Raw genomic sequence first — 21,549 nt, 5'->3', positions numbered from 1 at the left:
AATGAGATTGTCAATATACTCTTATAAATATTTTAAAATAAAGTTAATTATCACCACAGTTAATTATTGAAACTATTGTAAATAGTTCTTACTTTCCAAAGGTCCTATGATAAGTTTTACTCATATTTATATAAGCGAAGTTATTAAGCTTCAGCACATAATATTCGTCACTCTCAAAACAAAACTCTAACATCTCTTTCTTCCACATGCACTTAACTCGTCCTCATAAGCATATTTAAATTTAAAGGTAATGAAGTTCATACCCTTTCTCTTTATTCTTCTTATTCATAAGCTTTCTTCCATTTTTCTAAAAACAAAATCCTAATATCTCTCTCTTCCATGCAGCAAACTCGTCCTCATTAACTACTTCAAAATTAAAGGTAATCAAGTTTTCCCATTTTTCATTGTTCTTGTTACTGTCATGGTGTCAATATTTCAAAATCTAGTCAATATTTGAATGTAGGTTATGTTTCAAAAAATTTGTACATTTGTCATGGTGTTTCTTAACTTGTATAGAAAGTGAATAGGGAGATAGATAACTTTAATCATGCTTTAGATTGTCTTAAAGTGAAAAGGTGGAAAAAGTATAATGTGTTGAATGTCCCATTTTAAAACTTGAAATTGAAAATCTTAAAGGACAATTAACTCGTGTTGCTTAACTATTTTGTTCTTGTTCTAGTTTTTCAAGCAATAACGGGATGGTTTTCATAAAAAAAATCCCTTGTGTCACTAGGAGAAATAGAAGAAGCATTTCATCTAAAGTGGTTTGTCATTATTGTGGTGATATGAGACACATTAGGCCTCAATGCCACATTAGGAAGTTCTAAGTTCCAAATAGTAAAATTATATATATTCCTAAGTGTACCTCAACTAACACAAAAGGGCCCACTCGTTGGGGACTTAAATTTTTTATTTGATCATCACAGGAAAGCCTTGGATCTGTGAAAATATTATGGTTTCTATATAGCGGATGTTCGAGACATATGACGAAAGATTCTACCATGTTCGTCAAGTTTTATGAGAAGGAAAGCGGCCATGTCATGTATGCAGACAATACAAAAGGTAAAATACTAGAAGATTTTATTGTAGGAAACCTCTCCACAATCAACATTAAAAATGTGCTTTTATTTAAAGGGCTTAAACACAACTTTCTTAGCATTAGGCAATTATGCGACAAATGATACACTATTATTTTTTATACTCTTAGTTGTTTAGTTCAGCATAAGGCAAATAAGGGCATTGTGTTTAAGGGTTCTAGGATTGATAAAATCTGTATGCTTGATCTAGATGAAGTTTCGATGCATGGAACTAAGTGTTTAATAGCCAAGGATGAAGATTCTTGGTTATGTCATAGATGCTTAAATCACATGCATTTTGACTTGTTGAATAAAATAGCATCCAAGAATCTAGTGATTGGTCTTCCTAAAATGAAATTTTTAAAAGCAAATTATGTGATGTTTTCCAAATAGGAAAGCAAACGAGAGTGTTGTTTAAATCGAATAAGGTTGTTTTGACGTCAAAACCTCTCGAGCTTCTCCATCTAGACTTGTTTGACCCTACACAAACAAGAAGTTTAGGAGGAAATTATTACAGATTTGTAATTGTTGATGACTACTTTAGATTCACTTGGGCGTTGTTTTTAGCCCATAAGGATGAAATTTTTGAAGCTTTCGTTGATTTTGCTAAGCTTGTCCAAAAAAAGTTAGTTTGAAAAATATCACTCTCCGTAATGATCATGGGGGTAAATTTGTGAACCATCAATTTCAAAACTATTGTACCGAAAATGGGAGTGCTCATAACTTTTCATGCCCAAGAACTCCACAATCAAATGGTGTTTTTTAGCGCAAAAATTGTGTTTTAGAAAAATTAGCTCGGACTATGATAAGTAAATTGAGTCTACATAAGTAATTTTGGGCAGATGTGACTTATAGTGCATGTCTTGTCTTAAACAGGGTGATCATTCGACCCATCCTAGAGAATACACCCTATGGGTTACTTAAAGGTAGAAAACCAAATATTTCTGATTTTTTGCATTTTTCGGTTGCAAGTCTTTTATTTAAAATAACGGAAAAGACAATCTTAGTAAATTTGATGCCAAGTCTGATGAAGGAATATTCTTAGTGTACTCATCTATGAGAAAAGCTTACAGAGTTTATAATCATAAAACTTCTTTTGTAGAAGAATCTGTTCATGTTACATTTGATGAGACCTCACCCCAAAAGAAGGGAAAGGTATTTGTTCTAATGTTAATGGTGTGAGAACGGAAAAGCTAATCAGCAATGAAAGTTCCAAAGAGGATCCAACTCCTTCAACAAGGGACATATATTAATGAAGATAAATAGGAAATCTAACATGAGGATGAAAAACAAGAGACCTTGAACCATCTGCCTCAAGACTGGATAATCACAAAAGGTCATTCGTTAGATCAAATGCTAGGAGATATCAAAAGAAGTGTAAGTACTAGATCACATATTAATAATTTATGTAAGTACTATGCTTTCATTTATCAGATTGAACCAAGATTGAGCCAAAATTGATATCAAATGCCTTATTTTATGATAAATGGTTACTTGTTATTAAGAAGGCACTTTCATAAGTCAACGAAAATACTACTTAGAGCTTCTCAAGAAGTTCGATATTAAAAATAGGAAAAGCATCTCAACATACCTATGACATCTAATATGCTTATTGACAAAGACGAAAGAGGAGTGGGCTTTGACATTACCACGTATAGAGGTATAATGTAATCCTTGCTCTAAATAGTGATCGTTTTAAGTTTTACACTACTAGAAATCTCGCTTTTAGAGACCAATTTAGCGACTGAAACGCTAAAAATTCGGTCACTATATTAAATAGCAACTAAATTTGCGGCCAAATATATACAATAGCGAATACCCTGGTCGCTCCCCTTTAGCGACCAATTCAGATACCGGTTTTCAATGACTGAATCAAAGACCAATTTAAGTGACCGTTTTAGATACCAAATGCAGAGACCGTTTTTGTGACCTAGTTGGAATTAATTCATATGTCCGTTGTAACAAAGTTTGTGACTGAAGAGGAGACATTGTATGGGAAAAACTGTCTCTATTTCAGTCTCTATATTCTGAACTTTTGTAAATTATTATTAATAATTTAGAATCCCTAGAAGCAATTTTTTGATCAAATTTTATATATCTAAAATTATTTCATATACACCAAATATATAATTAAATACACCACAAGAAGAACATAATATATTTAAGTATTACCAAATACTTATCAAAAAAATACATAATGAATCCAAAATATATCCAAAACTAAGTGAATTGATCTCCACCATCATCATACACATAAAAAATCAATATCCTAACTCAAGAAGAAATGATATTTATGATTAAAAAAAAATTGATTAAAAAATGGTATACGGAAAAAAAATCTATTATTGATCTAATAATATTTGAATACGGGAAAATAATATATTATTGATTTAAATATTTTTATATACGAAAAATGATATTTATGATCCAAAAAATTTTGATTCAAAAATGGTATACGGGAAAAAATCTATTATTGATCTAAATATTTTTATATACGAAACTTTACTATTGATCCAAATATTTTTGTAAACGTTACCTAAGCATAAATAATATTTGTATACGGGAAAAAAAATCTTTTAATGATTTAAATATTTTGATAAACGAAAAATGATATTTATGATCTAAAAAATAGTATACGCGAAAATAATCTATTATTGATCTAAATATTTTTAAATACCAAACTTTACTATTGATCCAGATATTATTGTTAAAGATATCTAACCAAAAATAATATTTGTATACGGGAAAAAATTATTATTGATCTTAATATTTTTATATACGAAAGATGATATTTATGATCCAAATATTTATGATCCAAAAATGGTATACGTGAAAAAATCTATTATAGATTTAAATATTTTTATAAACGAAAAAAATCTATCATTGATCTAAATATTTTTTCTTTTTTAATCTTTAATTTAATATAAATATATTATATATACAAAAGCGCGTACCAGACCATAACCCGTGCGTATGCACGGGTTTGTTATTAGTTATTTCATGTACACCAAATAAATAAACAAACACACCACAAGAAGAGCATAATATATTTAAGTATTACCTAATACTTATCAAGAACTACATAATGAATCCAAAATATATCCAAAACTAAGTGAATTGATCTTCACCATCATCATACACATATAAAACGGGGGGGGGGGGGGGGGGGGGGGAATAAATCCCTTTCAATTCTTGCATGTAAAAAGTCAATATCCTAACTCAAGAAACAAACACAAAACGTACAAAAGTAAATCACGCTACTACATTTGTCATTCTTGATCCATTTCGTCAACATAATTAGACATATCAACATTATCATCGGACACATTATCATTATCGTCAAGCACATCATCATTATCATCAGCCACGTCATCTCCATGAACTTGAACTCTTAACATATGGCTTGGGCTGAAATTTTAAGCTTTCCATCAATTGTTTTACCATATCCAAACAAGATACTGCAAAAGTTCAAGCAAGATACATATTACAAAAACAACCACTTACACACAAATGTGCATAACCAAATTATGCCTAAAGCTGTAGAAAATTCTGCAGAAGTTATTAAGTTTTCTGTAGCTTATATCTGTTACTTAATTTCAGTTTTTATAATCTATTTTCACTCACTTGTAAAATTGATATCACATTTGTTAATTTCATCTTTTAGACAGGATAAGTTACACTAAAATATTTTTTATTTAGTGAGGATAAGAAAGAGGAAACTTGAATCATCTTCCAAGACAGTTACTAAACCAAATATAAGTTTCTCTATAATAATTGTGTAGGTATTTTAGCTTACGAAGCACAAACACCCGAATACGATCTCGACACTGACACCGCGACAGTGGTAATAATTTGGCAAAAAATGAATTAACTAAATGTAATCACAAGTGTCGGTGTAGGTGTATTATACGGACACAGATGCAAATTTTTTCCAGAGGTGTTGGTGCTACATATTTTAGCGATTATTAACATAAAGAACAATACAGTATTTTAGTTCAAATAATTTTGAAATTTGAAATTAATCTACCGTTAATCAACAAACACAAATACGAATCAGCAAAATTACTTACCAAGTTTTAACTATTCGACTTTGACATTAATCTACCGTTAATCAACGATGCCGTTTCAGCGAACACACGAAGCTGAACGAGTTCAGAATGCAAAGGTTTATGAAAACAAACGAACAAAAGTATAGGAGCATCGGGAACACAAATATATAATGATGTTTCCAAAATCACAACTCCATTTTGAACCGAACCACCAAATCCTAAAAATTATTATTACTAAACAAACCTAAACATATTAAACCCTAAATAATCAACAATTATACATTTTAAAAATTAAAGATTATGCAATGATTTCACCAATCAGTGAGAACAACACAACATAACAAAGAAGTTAAACAAGATAGAAGATAACCGAGAGATAAGCAAGAAACAAGGGAGAAATACCTTGAGTTGATGACAGAGAGGGAAGAAATTGATGGCGGAGATTAGCAAAGGTATCAATGGCATAAGCTTAACGGTGGAAAGTGAAAATATCAATGGTGTAAGCGGAACTGTGGAAAGTGGAAGCAAAAACTACCGATAGTGGAAGCGTACGCAATATAAATGAATTTACAAAGTGTTTAGGGTTGAACAATTTGACTTGGTGGGAATTGAAAATTAGTAGTATAATTAAAATTTTAAACTTGAATTAAAATATTTATAATATATTTTAAATTAAAATAAAAAAGTTATAGACAAATTAGTCTGCATCCATTTGTCAGGAGCAAAGTGAAAAACGTGGACACACTACTTTTAACATCTTTTGTATATACATATATTTTTATTTTATTTATGACAAGGTTAAATTTACTTTTTTTTAAATAATAATAACATAAAATAAGAATAAATTTTATCTATATCAATACGGAGTGTCCACTTAATGGAGGGAATTGAAAAAAGAGGGAGAAAATTGAGGTTTCGGTGGGAAATAAGTAGTAATATATGTTTAAAATAAAAAATGTTTGTGACCGATTTTTTGGTCACTAATAATCGGGCTCCAATTCGGTCACTTAATGGAGGGAATTGAAATCAAAAGGAAAATATTGAGGCTGCGGTGAAAAAAAACTATTAGCATATGTTTAAAATAAAAAAACGTTTGTGACCGATATTTTGGTTAATAATAATCGGTCTTCAATTTGGTCTCTACAGTGATCGAAATATATAGGTTTGTAAATAGGTAGCTATAAAAAAACGAATTTTTCAGTAGTGTCAAATGCTTCCAAACAATCTTTAGTGACGTTTAATACCACGTCTTATTGTAATAGAAATAATAATGGTTTGGTGATATAAAAAGAAATCCTTTCGGATCATCATATAAAAAACGTACACAGTGTAAGAAACTTCTAACACCTTTAACATTGTGGGGTGAAAAAACATTTATTACATCCACCCTATTTTGGTCAAATTCCAATCCTTTCATAGAGATCATATTCCTAAGGCCTATCTATCTCTTCAAATTTAGTAAAAATCAACTAAAGGTTGTCTTAAAACGTGTAATTATTTTGCAAATAACAAAAATCCATCCCCATAAAAATTCCATGGATGATTCAATAAAATATGAATAGTATTGTCATACACAATTGAAATGTGGTAGTGTTTTGCAAAGTATGGATTCCCTCTTAAATAAAAAGGACATTAAGAACAAGTGAAAGTATTTTTCTGTTAAATTTCTCGGTCGTGGAAATTGATCTATACATGAAATATTCATCAATAAATCAATGATATTTATTTTTCGTCAATCTATCAAGCATTTCATCATTAAATATTAAAAGGAAATCATTCCTTGTGGCCTTAATAAGCTTTTTTTTAATCGATGCAAATCCTCCACCTTGTTACAGTTTGGGTGGAAATTTTCTCACTGATCAACACATGACTATTTTCTTTGATACACACTGAACATGAATAACATATACACTATCAAAGATGGCATAGACTATCATCTCATATAATCTTTTGATTTTTTTTTTTTAAATGATTGGACCTAACTCAATCCTATAAAATCGGCTAATAAAGTGAGGATTGCCTTCACTTATAAGCACATGTTCAGGCTATATATTATCTGATGAGGAACTTTTAACAAATAACATCTTCTAATCCACCTCTAAGAATACATATATTTGGTGTGAAGAGAGAAACTTCATCTCTACAAGTGATTGTTCCTAGATGTATGAAATGTTTTCTTTTATTGTGGCAAAAGGGAGCTTTAAATTTTCAAATTTATTTTTCCAACAAGCATTGATTTTTCCATTAATGATTCCTTTCTCTATCAATTTCATGTCAGAAAATAAGGATAATTCTTTCTTTTAAGTATCATGTACTTGTAAAAACTAGTTGTGTATCAAAGAATCTCAACATTTTTTTATTAACCAATCTCCAACATCTTTATTTTGTTGAGATATTATTAGATTTGTTGAGATATTAGTGGAATTGATATTATTAATATAATATCAAGTATAATCTAATCTAATAATATCAAATATAATTCAAGTTGTGTAAGTCCAAACTCAATTAGGGTTGTATATAAATAGTCATAGGTTGTATTTTTATTTGTACAGTTCAAGTGAATAATATAATTCTTATTTCCTTTATTATTCTCTCATTCTCTCCTCACTAAAAGTGCCTCACGCACTTACAAATTGGTATCCAGAGCTTCCGGTTATTGTTCCAGGAAACATGAATCAATTGCTACAAAATTGAATAGTACTAATGGCATTCCAAATTCTCTTCCAACTCTTGACGGCAAGAATTGGATCCGATGGAAGAAACAGATGCAATCCTTATTTGGCTTCCATGAAACCCTAGAAGTGGTTACAGGCGGCATATTTGTGTTGGATGCAGATGCAACCGAAGCATAGAAAACAGCCTATAACAAAGTCAAGAAGAAAGATTGCAAGGCTGCGTATTGCATTTAGACTACGGTAGATTCAGCGAACTTCAACAAGATTTCTTATGCTGAATCGGCGAAGGAGGCATGGGATATTCTGGTGAAGGAGGTGAGAAAGTCAATGTTGTAAAGTTGCAGACCTTGCATCGACAATATGAATTATTGTCGATGGGAGAAGACAAAAAGGTTGTAGAGTATGTGTCAAAGGTGCAGAAACTCGACCATCTCATGAAGGGTTATGGTGAAACCCTAACTGATAAGATGATAGTTGAGAAGGTAATGTGTATGTTGACATCTCACTTTGATCATATTATCGTAGCTATTCAAGAATCCAAGAAAGTAGAAGACCTATAGTTGGAGGATATGGTTGGTTCGTTGGAGGCACATGAGATTAGGATTGTTGAAAGGAAAGGAGTTCATGATTCCACACAGGAACTACAAGCTCAGTCATGGAAAAAGAATGGTTGTTCCAACAAATTCAAAGGAAAATTCGACAAGAATCAAAGCTAGAAACCTTGGTCAAACCCCCACAAGCAGTAGGTCGAAAATAGGACTTCTGAATCCTCGAAAGGGGGAGCAGGATGTGAGGGCAATGGTGTAGTTTTCATGATATCAAAACATTGTGAAGTAACTACAATTAGAGTGGAATCATAGAAATCAAATGGATGCAACAAAGACAAGCACTTTTGGCTACAAGACATCAATAGGTCGACTCACAAACACTATAGGTCGACCTACTGCAAGCATTTTTTGAAGGATTTCATGTAAAGGCTGAATGCGTCGATGCATTGCCTCCTCAGGTCGACGCATGGTATTTTGGAGGAATCTCGGGTATGCACAATCCGAACTTTCAGGTCGACGCATCAAATTTTGGTGACTCAAGTGTACGAACAAAATGTGTCGATGCATTGATGGCTCAGGTCGACACATGGCATTTTGAGGAATTCACGAGTATGTGTACGCCGACCCTTCAGGTCGACGCAAGTGTCACACTTAGTTCATTTTTAGGTGCAAAATTCTCAATAGGTCGACCTATGCAGGGGAGCAGGTCGACCTATCGCTTCTTATACTAGTTTTTGCTGTGTTCTAATTGGTCTATGCAAAGGGTGTGGTATAAATATCCAATTGATCATTCTCAAGAAATTTCAACAAGAAACATGAAAGATATACTCAAGCTTCTTCTCATCTTCAACCTTTCGCTTATTGATCGAAAATCACACATAATCATCTTTTTCGATTGGAGTAAGGAACGTGTGTTGATAAGGTTCGACGGTAGAAATTTGTCTTGTTCGAGATTCGACGGTAGACATTTATCTTGTTCGAGTGAAGATTGTTGAGGGTGTTTCTTGTATAAAACCTTCGGGTTTTTCCTTCTTCATCAAAGATTTGGTACGAAGGTTTTTGACGATCGATTCGCTTTGGTAATCAATTCAGCCGTGCATAAGGGATTGAGGGATTGAAGATCCTCTCAACAAATTTGCTACAACCGGAGGATTGAAAAAGGAACGATCAGGGTCTTGATCGGTGAAGATCATTGACATTGACTTGATTCAACTTGAATCAAGGGGAGGATCGAATTATACTCAATTTTACTGCAAGTGTGTAGTTGGTGATTGGTAAATTATATCCTTGTTAAACATTTTGCAATCAAATAAAACTTTCCTAATTTCATTTGAAATTATGGGCAGACGTACTCCTGCGAGGACGATAGAGGAACTGTCTTAACAAATCTTGTGTTCTTTATCGTTCTTACTTCTATCCTGTTTCTAGTAGTTTTGTTAAATTTCCATTGTTGAACAAAAATTAAGGTTTGGTAAATATCAATCACCAAGTGTTCGATAAAATTCCTAAATCAATTTTTGTTCAAATTTTAGTGTAAACGTTCATTGTGAGTAATATACTATCAAGTGTGAAATTGACGTAATTGATAAATTCGTTAAAATGTAATTCATTATTCGCCGTTTTTCATCCATTCGGTTTAGTGCACATATTCTGTCCCCGATAACGCGATCGCTCAGAGACGATTAAGTGATTCAGGGAAGTCACGTTTCAAAAGCTAAAATTTTCTTAAGTCGCAAAAAGGTGGTCTATTCACCCCCTTCTAGACCATTCCTATCGTCTAACAAGTGGTATCAGAGCTCCGGTTCATTCTAGTGCTTGATATAACTTTTTAGAAAATGGAGAGCGGTCAAAAAGGGGCGTATAATAAAGTGCATGTTTTCACTGGAGAAAACTATAGTTATTGGAAAGACTGTATGTGCATTCATATCAACTCCGTTGATAGAAAAATATGGGATGTCATCGTTAATGGTCCTATGGCTACCACCATAACCAACAATGAAGGCATCACCAGAACTAAACCTCAAGCACAATGGGATGAAAAAGATGAAAAGAATTACGGGTATGATTGGAAAGCTAGAAACATGATTATAGCTTCCTTAGGGGTTGATGAGTACTTTCGTGTGTCACATTGCCAAACGGCTAAGGAAATGTGGGATGCATTACAAGTCGCCCATGAAGGAACTAATGATGTTAAACTAGCTAGAATCAATACCTTAACGCAAAAGTTTGATCTCTTTCATATGAAGCAAGGTAAAACCATTGCGGAAATGCAATGAGATTTTCTCATATTATCAATTGTTTACACACTTTGGGAAATATTACTCCCAATGTCGTAGCTACTAACAAAGTTTTGAGATGTCTTAGTAGGGAATGGCAACCTAAGGTCATGGAAATCAAAGAAGGCAACGATCTCTCTACATTGGATCTCACGGCTCTATTTGGAAAGCTTGAAGAACATGAGCAAGATCTCATAAACCTAAACAAGCACGAAAAGAAAGAAAATAAAGAGAAGTCAAAGGACACCGAAAAGAAGTCTATTGATCTAAAGGCTTCAAGTTCTAAGTCATCCACCAAAGATACATGTGATAGTGAATCTAGTGACGAAGATGATAGTCCGGATGAAGATATGGAATTGTTCGTGAGAAGATACAATAAATATCTTCGAAAGAATGAAATTAAGCACTCCGACAACAATCTAGTTGACTATAGACGTCAATCAAAGCCTAACAAACAAGATGAGTATAAGAAGACTAAACCTAGAGGGTCTTGTTACAATTGTGGTAAACCGGGTCACTACAAACCGGATTGCCCTTCGCTTAAGAAAGATAAGGAAAAACGCAAACCTCAAAAGAAGAAAACAAAAGGAAGAGCCTATATCGCTTGGGAAAGTGATAGTGAATCATCTAGCAAAGAAAGCTCAAGCAATGAAGAGGAAACTGTCAACCTATGTCTCATGGCACATCAAAAGAATAAAAAGATTGTAAGTCATGAGAAATACAATAATGTTGATTCTATGTCTTATTTTGAATTAAAGCATGTCTTTGAGACTTTGCATCATGAAGCTAAGGAAGCATTTCAACGCCTAGCTTCAAATAAAAGAATTTTCAAATATCTTGAGAAGAAAGTTTCCGATTCTGAAAAGGAATTAGAAACTCTCAAGGAATCTATGATCTAAAGTATCTAATACACAAGTGTTGTTGACAAGAGTCCTTGTTTTAGATGGGGAGGATGTGAGACTTGTCACATTTGGTAAAAAGAAGTTAAAACTATCAAAGCCAAATTAGACAAGGCTTCACAACCAAAAATCACATATTCTATTGATCGATCACATTTCAAAAATAGTATGATAAATCCGTATCAACGATACACTTATGTGATAAAGGATCAATCTAGCAAATGTGATGACCATTCAAACTCAAGATGTCTATATTGTTGCAAAAGGGGGCATACCATTAAAAAATGTCGCTTTAGGAGATTCTTGGCTCCCAAAGGCATTTTCAAATGGACTCACAAGAGCAACCTTTGTTTCACTCACACACAAGGACCCAATGAAAATAGGGTACCTATTTCCATTGTTTAAATTTGTAGGTGGAATGTCTTGAGCCATTCGAGAGAAGATGGTTTCTAGATAGCGGATGCTCAAGACATGTGATGGGTGACTTATGTTTATTCTATGACTTTGTGGCTAAGAAGAAAGGATTTGTGACCTACGATGATAACAACAAGGGAGCAATACTCGGTAAAGGTAGTGTAGATAATCCCTCTTCTACTACTATCTCTGACGTCCTTCTAGTTGAGGGCCTTAAACACAATCTTATTAGCATCAGTCAATTATGCGACAAAGGATACTCAGTATCATTTTCTAAAGAAAGTTGCATAATTAGAAATGATAACAAGAAAGATGATGTGTTCAAAGGCCCGAGGGTAAACAATGTATACATGCTTGACCTAAATGAAGTATCCTTGATAGAGGCCAAATGTCTAGCAACTATGAGTGAAGACTCATGGCTTTGGCATAGACGTTTGGCTCACGTCAACTTTGACTTGCTTAATAAAATCGTCTCAAAAGATCTAGTATTTGGCCCACCTAAAATAAAGTTTTCCAAAGATCACTTATGTGATGCGTGCCAAATGGAGAAGCAAACGAGGATCTCTTTTAAATCTAAAAACATTGTATCTACTACGAGACCTCTTGAACTTCTTCATATGGACCTCTTTGGACCATCTAGAATAAAAAGTCTAGGTGGAAACTATTATGGGTTTGTCATAGTTGATGATTTCTCTAGGTATTGTTGGACGATTTTCTTAGCAAGCAAAAGTGACACCTTCTCCGCGTTTGAGAAATTTGCCAAGTTATTCCAAAATAAGTTGAATACTAACATAGTATCCATCCGAAGTGATCATGTGGTGAATTTGAAAATCATATTTTTGAAGAGTTTTGTGGAAAACATGGCATTAATCATAACTTCTCTGCACCACGAACTCCACAACAAAATGGAGTAGTGGAACGTAAAAATCGTGTGTTGGAAGAAATTGGGAGGACTATGATTAATGAACATGGGCTTCCAAAATACTTTTGGGCCGATGCCATAAATACGGCTTGTTATGTTTTAAATAGGATCTTGATACGACCTTTTTGGGGTGTCATTTTGTTTACCTCCCCGTTTCACTTGGGAGGACGGCACGCTAGACCCTTTACGCGAAATTTGGAAGGAGAATGCGCCCGTGGTGGGATGAATTTTGTTTCAGTTCTTCCTACGATATCACACGAACTTTCTTATTGTCCTACGAGTAGGAAAGGGGATAAAAGATCTCAACTAAACCCTAGGAGTTTGCTAAGTGTGGGGATTCACCTAGACTAGAAATTCTGGAGTCCGGGGGGTCGGTTATACATAGGGAAGAGTTTAAGCACCCTACATAGCTGTAGTACTCTACAGGAACCTTCTCTGTGTCATTTGTGTTTGTGCTGCTAATGATTATTGGGAAAGTTTCTCCTTTGTGTTAGGAGAAGGAATTGAATTGAATTAAAAGAAAGACAGACAGACAGACTGACTATTTTTGGTATTTTATTAGCTCGCTGAGATTCCTTGTGAACCTCATGCCTACATATCCCTAATGGAAGTCAGAGCTTAATGTAGTTCGGGGAACTAATTAATTATTAATGATTTTTGGTGCCTTGCTTGAAGCTCAAGGTTGAAGCTTGAATTAAATCTCTGTTTACAGTAAAGAGGCATGAAATTATCTTTACAAAGAGGTTTTTCTACTATTCCACCAGAAACATTAAAAGAGTGATAAAATAAATGAATTCATTTCATTAAGAGAGTGACCTTACTTGTGTGTTTGCAAGTATTCTAGTATCTCTTGAATGAAAGAAAGATGCTCGTCCAAATTAGGGAAAGTTAGCACATGTCTGGGACGTAGGCCAGCTCATGCCTTTCAGAGTCCTAAATGGGAGACTTTGATTGAAATTGAAATGATGTAATGTTTGTTTGTTTGAATGTGGTGAGATAGAAGAAAGATCTCTCTATAGAGATAAGCTATGTCTATCTACTGTATAAAAGATTTGATTTTTAGATGGCTTGTATGAGGCCCAAGCTTGAGGCTTTTTGATTGATTATTTATTGACTCTGGGAGATGACTCCACTGTGGATTAATTACAAGGAATTTTGTGTTATGTACGAAGCCCAGAATTGAGGCTGACTCTATTTGGAGAGTGTTTATTTTGATGGATTTTTATTTGGTGTTCTGTACAAAGCCCAGAATTGAGGCTGACTCTAGCTAGGGAAAACATTATTTTCTGCCTTGTACAAAGCCCAAGGTTGTGGATGACTGAGTATGAATGACTCTAATGGGAAAAGATCCTAGGTGTTAAGAATCTTTGACACATGAAATATGATTTATCTGCCTTGTACAAAGCCCAAGGTTGTGGCTACTGTTTTTTGAAGGACTTACTGGGGAGACTCTATTTTCTGCCATGTACAATGCCCAAGGTTGAGGCTGACTCTTAACAGGGGAATTTTATTGTTTGGTTCCTTGTATGAAGCCCAAGGTTGAGGCTAACTGTTTTTATTGGGTTTTGACTCTACTGGAGAGTTTATTTATTAAAAGACTGATTTTTTTGGAAGCTAACCCTTTCCAGGGATTTTGACTCAGCTGGTAAGTTTATCTTTTTTAAGAATGAGGTTTTTGGAAGCTAACCCTTTCCAGGGGTTTTATTCTGCTGGAGAATTTGTCTTTTGAAAAGAATGATTTTTGGAAGCTAACCCTTTCCAGGGGATTTGACTGTTTATTGACTGAATTTGGAGGCTAACCCTTTCCAGGGGTTTTATTCTGCTGGAGAATTTGTCTTTTGAAAAGAATGATTTTTGGAAGCTAACCCTTTCCAGGGGATTTGACTGTTTATTGATTGAATTTTGGAGGCTAACCCTTTCCAGGGGTTTTTGACATTTTTTAGACAGATTTTGGAGGCTAACCCTTTCCAGGGGTTTTTGTTGAAATGAAAGAATTAATGGAGGCTGACCCTTTCCAGGGGTTTTTGTTGAAATGAAAGAATTAATGGAGGCTGACCCTTTCCAGGGGTTTTGAATGATGGCAGAAAGATTATCTAATTGAGACTTCTTGTTTAAAGCCCAAGATGAAGGCTGGCACTTACTGAGGATAAGCAAATATGGATCCTAGACTCTACTAAGGAAGATAAGGGTGACAGAGACTGTCCATGTCTCTCATTCCAAAAGGTGTGCTCAATGTGAGATTGAGACAATCTTAGCTTGTTTAAAGTCTGGTTTAAATTGGAAGAGACTCACTAGGGTATGTTAAAAGGTGACTAAAGACCTGTTCATATGTTTATAAGAAACCTGATGGGTCCTTGTATACAAGCTCAAGAGGAAGCTGGAAATGCTTTTAAGAAGCCTGTGGGTCCTTGTACAAAGCCCAAGAGGAGGCTAATCGAGGGTCCTTGTTATAGCACAAGAGAAAGCTATGTGGTTTTGAACTTATTTTGGCTCTAAGCAAATGGGTAAGAGGTTTCACCGGGAATAATTCCTCTTGGGTGGATGTGTCCTATTTTTTTGGATTCTAAGGTTTTTGCCAAGATGTTTCACCGGGAATACTTCATCTTGGGGGTTTGAACTACAAATCTCTAATTAGGAAAGAGCCTTCACCGGGAAGACATTCTCAATCCTAGGCCATATTCCTATAATATATATATAGTTTAACTGTCCTAGGGTTTACACTCAAACGTAGTTCTAAACAAATATATGTACAGTTTATATTTGACAGTAATTTAAATAAAGACTGTAAACTGAAAGCTTGTAAAGCCTAACCTGGATGGAGTGGAGGACATTGAAGGAGTATATACAAAGCCTCACCAACAGTTGATGGATAACAGTTGAATATATAGTATAAACAGTTAATGGTTTTTGAAAACAGAAGAAGTGAAGATGGACATAGGTCACATAGGTATCTGAAGAGTTTCACCGGGAATAATGCCCTCTGAAACTGAAGGTCGTATGTGTGATGGAGGACTTCTGGGCTTGTGTGAATGATCCTAAAAGCTTCCTTGGGACTTAGGGATGCTAACTGGATGTTTATTGTGGCCTGAATCCTTCTGAATTGCTCTACTCGACTCCCTCGATTTGAGCTTCAAGTGAACATGGAGGATGATGAATCTGCAGTTACAGATGAGCTGCGACCATCTGGATAGCTCCACTACCTCCTATGGAACGTGTCTGGATGATTGGCTTTGCTTGGAACCTCCTGAATTGCTCTGTGGACCTCCAACTGCAACCGCTCCAAAGTAAAAGCAACAATGGTGTTCCTCCACTTACAGAAGTGATCCAGGTGCTTGGATCACCTCAAATGGACCCCCTTGAGATGTTAGAATGCTTACTCTCCAAAGAGAAGCTCTGGTTTGAAGAAAACGATTCTTCTTGCCAAAGAACTTTGAAAAACCATAAGCAAGAGAAGAGAAAGAGAAAGCAAGGAATATGGTTGCTTTGGTGTGATTAATATGAAGGATGACACTTCTATTTATAGGCAAAGAAAAGGATATGTTAGGCATTATGTAACTTTGTAGCCAAGTTTGTGATTCTGGTAAGAAAGGAATATCCACTATGACATAAGCAAAAAGATTCCTATATGACATAAGCCATGTGAATATATTTTCATGTAATTTTATGATATTTCTAAGTTGTAGAAGTTTATGACATAAAAATCTCTCTTTGACTTTCTTTGACTTTTGACTTTTGACTTGGTTTGAACTTTTGCTAAATTCACCCCTTTTATGTCTCTTTTTCATGTGACATGAGTATTCTTGAAGAGAAAGCATGAAGAAACTTGAACTTGAAGAATGTAAACTTGAAGATTGAAGAATTCAAGAAAGCATTTTCTTTTATTCTTGTAATTCCAATAGAATTTGTATGAACTTGTATTCTTGAAAATAAAATGGAACTTTGAATGTTGTATCTTGAATTTGAATGTTGTATCTTGAATTTGAATGAAGTCCACTTTGTAATTAATTTGGAATTTAGAACTTGGTTCATGTAAAAGAACTTCACTTGTAATGCTTGAATTTCCTTTTAGAACTTTGAATGAAATTGTTATTCAAACATGAAGTTTGAATATTCTTGAATGAATTTGAATTTAGAAATTCAATTCCTTTTGAATAGAAAATGATAGGAAATCCTTTGAATTTTAGGCCTTGAAACATGTCCTTTGCCATTGTGGATCTTTGAAATGATATTGAATTAAAATCCTTGGATCCATGGTCATGAACCATACTTGAAACAATTCTTTCAAAATGGACTAAAAATATTTCTTGCAATTTTGATGAAAATCTAATGAATGACCAAATTATCCGTATGAATCAAATCTTCACCATGAACAATCCATGAGCCAAAAACCATGAAATAAATTCCAAACAAGTCTCTTAAATCTCACCAATTGGCAATGGCGCATTTAAAATGAAACCTCCATGAATTTGAAATTATCTTGCAAAGAACGAGCGAATGAATGAAATCTTGATCATGGCTTCCAAACCGATCAAGAAACATTTTTGAAATTGACGTCAATGATGTGACATCTCAGGGGGGTAAAAAATTTGGGTATGACAGATGCCCCTATTTAAGTTTCTTTTATCCGGAGGGAGAGAGATTGATATCTCGATCTCTCCTGCGTGAAAGAAACTTAAATATCAAAGAATGCCCGAATTTTGGGCGCTCCTGAGATGTTGTAGTGATAAAATCTTTGCATGATTTGATCCCACTGTCGCGCTTGACGGGGGATGAGGAGACAAGCTCCTGTAGGAATACGTTATGTGGATTCTAGTGAATGGATGGCAATGTAGGATGCGCAATCCATCTTCTTTAACTAAGTGTTGACACTTAGAAAAAGGCAAGCAACCTCCCCTCGTTTCGGATGTCTGCATCTCGAAACTGGTCTAAGTTGTGATTTTGGACAATATCTCAGATAAAGAGAAATTCTCCAAAGATTTGTTTCCTCATCAAACTTCTCATCAGCACTTGGAGATGAGATACCATTTGATGGTAATAAAGAAACTTCAAAGGTTTGTTTCCTCATCAAACTTCTTACCAGCACTTGGAGGTAAGATACCATTTGATGGTAAATAAAGAAACTTCAAAGGTTTGTTTCCTCATCAAACTTCTTACCAGCACTTGGAGGTAAGATACCATTTGATGGTAAATAAAGAAACTTCACCATCCCTCCTTTCAACTTGACGTTTTTTGAAGGATTGTCATATGGTCCCGTGCTCTTTTGAGGGGCTAATGACTTCGCTTGAAAGTGGACGAACTGTCTTCGGGACGAAAACTACCATTCATCGACTTATGTTAAGGAATACGAACTATCTCCTTGATGGAGATGGTTGCTCATTGACCCTGCTGGGGATTTGTTGATCCGCTGGGGATATTCCAAATTATTTTCTTTGGCGAAACAGTGCCATTAATGGACCCCGCTAGGGAGTTAACAAACTGCTTTCCCGGGGGGAAAACTGCCATTTGTTCTTTCCTTGGGTACTAAAAAGACAAACTATCTTTCTGGCGAAAGACTGCCATTTGTCGATTGCTAGGGGAATGAAAAGTAAACAAATTGTCTTTCGTTGAAAAGAAAGACTGCCATTTGTCGACTATGCTGAGGGATGAAAAATAAACAAACTGTCTTCTGTTGAAAAGAAAGACTGCCATTTATTATCTCCGCTTGGGAGAAAGTGAGCAAACTGTCTCCTGCTAGAAGGGACTGCCATTTGCTGACTCATGAAAAGGAATCTTTAAGCAGAACGAACTGTCTTCGTAAAGAAGGCTGCCATTCGTTATCTCTGCAGGCAAAAGTGAGTGAACTGTCTTCTGTTGAAAAGAAGGACTGCCATTCAGCTCAACATTTAATAAAGAAACCTGAAACGAACTGTCTTCATAAAGAAGACTGCCATCCGTTATCTCCGCTTGGGAGAAAGTGAGCAAACTGTCTCCTGCTGAAAGGGACTGCCATTTGCTGACTTTTGAAAAGGAATCTTTAAGCAGAACGAACTGTCTTCGTAAAGAAGGCTGCCATTCGTTATCTCTGCAGGCAAAAGTGAGTGAATTGTCTTCTGTTGAAAAGAAGGACTGCCATTCAGCTCAACTTTTAATAAAGAAACCTGAAACGAACTGTCTTCGTGAAGAAGACTGCCATTCGTTATCTCCACTTGGGAGAAAGTGAGCAAACTGTCTCCTGCTGAAAGGGACTGCCATTTGTTGACTTTTGAAAAGGAATCTTTAAGCAGAACGAACTGTCTTCGTAAAGAAGGCTGCCATTTGTTATCTCTGCAGGCAAAAGTGAGTGAACTGTCTTCTGTTAAAAAGAAGGACTGCCATTCAGCTCAACTTTAATAAAGAAACCTGAAACGAACTGTCTTCGTGAAGAAGACTGCCATCCGTTGTCTCCACTTGGGAGAAAGTGAGCAAACTGTCTCCTGCTGAAAGGGACTGCCATTTGCTGACTCTTGAAAAGGAATCTTTAAGCAGAACGAACTGTCTTCGTAAAGAAGGCTGCCATTCGTTCTCTCTGCTGGAAAAAGTGAGTGAACTGTCTTCTGTTGAAAAGAAGGACTGCCATTCAGCTCAACTTTAATAAAGAAACCTGAAACAAACTGTCTTCGTGAAGAAGACTGCCATCCGTTATCTCCACTTGGGAGAAAGTGAGCAAACTGTCTCCTGCTGAAAGGGACTGCCATTTGCTGACTATTGAGATTAAAACAACAAACGATCACTTCGTTGATTCCGTGAGGACGAACTGTCTTCCAGAGGAAAACTATCGTTCGTTGACTCTGTAGGGAAATCAAAAGCATATAAACCCGTATTCTTGGAGAAAACGACCGCTTTTCGCTCTGTTATGAACGTCAAAAAGTGGACCAACTTATCTCATTTGAAGAAGATATCTACGTTGATTTTTCTTTGAGAGTGAACAAGCCATTTTTTGAGGGAGATCCCTTTGTTGACCTGCTGGCGGTTTTTCAAAGTAAGCAAACTATCTTTGCTCGGAAGATCACCATTTGTTAACCTGCTTGGGGAATTTGGGAGTATGAACCTTCTTTATAAAGAAGAAAACCCTTTCACGGCTTTGCAGGGGAAACTTGTGTATACGCCCAAGTGACTCGGGCATTAACATGATCAAAGCCTAACTAGACTATGCTAGCTATGCAATTATGATGTGAGACATGATATGCATGAATATTATGACAATTATAAAATGCAAAGTGAATGTGAATAGAATTGTCGCGGATGTGAAATCCTATGATACGACTTAAATTTTGTGATGATCTGAAGATGTCTTCTTCTTGTAGTTCGAACTCTGTTGGGAATGACTGATTCATCAGTTGTCCGCTGTTCGAAGTGATATGAATTGAAGTGAAAATCCGTCATCGGGAGATGTTCGCAAAGCGACCTCATGGAGAAACCTTGGTTCCCGGAGTCTCAACCGTTCTCGGAGCAACTGTTTGCATTCTTCCTATTGTTTGTAAACCTTAGAAAGAAAATTTCACCTTTATTTTTCGCAAGTAAATTCATTTTTATTTTATGAAAACATTTCGTTTCAAGAAAATGACTGTTTAAATTAAAAATGCATTTTAAGAAACTGAAGAAGACTCGATTAGCAAAGAAGAGAACAAGACTCAAATTATTATTTATGAAATGGTAATCAGCCAAATGCTTGATTCCATGGAGTATTTACAAAGTTGGAAATTGGTAATTTTCGGGAAAAGGGGTACGATGAAACGTGACGACCGTTATCTTTCCCTTCCACTCCAAGTTGCAATGTATTCGTGCTTCGTAGAAGATGACCTACTGATGATGAATACTCCGCTATGGATTTTTGAATGATCAAGTTGTCCTGAACACAGTTATTTGCCATTTATCCCTAACTTTTGCGTAAACTACCCCTTTCGGGTTTTAAGTCTACCGGGATTGATTATTATTTTTTATGTCTCTAACTTTTGCCTGAATCGCCCTTTCGGGTTTTCGATTCACCGAGACGCTCTTTTTTGCCTAAGCCGCTCTTTGCGAGTTTTCAACTTAGCGAGCTGTTCTTTTAATTATTTAGGCGAAGTATTTCTTGACTGCGTCGACGTTCACAGGACGGGTGAATTCTTCTCCATCCATAGTCGTGAGTATTAAGGCTCCTCCTAAGAAAGCTCTCTTGACCACGTATGGGCCGTCATAATTGGGAGTCCATTTCCCTCTCGAATCTGTGAGAAAAGATTGAATCTTTTTAAGTACAAGGTCGCCTTCTTTGATTGATCGAGGTCGAACCTTTTTGTCGAAAACTTTCTTCATTCTTTGTTGATATAGCTGACCGTAGCATAAAGCTGTCATGCGCTTTTCTTCGATTAAGTTCAATTCATCGAATCTGCTCTGACACCACTCAGCTTCTGTTAATTTTGCATCCATCAAGACTCTCATTGATGGGATCTCAACCTCTATAGGTAGGACTGCTTCCATGCCATATACAAGGGAGAAAGGAGTTGCTCCAGTCGAAGTACGTACAGATGTACGGTAACCATGAAGAGCATACGGGAGCATTTCATGCCAATCTTTGTAAGTGATGACCATCTTCTGAATGATTTTCTTGATGTTTTTGTTAGCTGCTTCTACAGCTCCATTCATCTTTGGTCTGTAAGGAGATGAATTGTGATGTTCAATCTTGAATTATTCAC

The sequence above is a fragment of the Vicia villosa genome, unplaced genomic scaffold (assembly GCF_029867415.1).
Source record: "Vicia villosa cultivar HV-30 ecotype Madison, WI unplaced genomic scaffold, Vvil1.0 ctg.000449F_1_1, whole genome shotgun sequence".
Lineage (NCBI taxonomy): Eukaryota > Viridiplantae > Streptophyta > Magnoliopsida > Fabales > Fabaceae > Vicia > Vicia villosa.
This window is presented reverse-complemented; position numbering follows the sequence as displayed.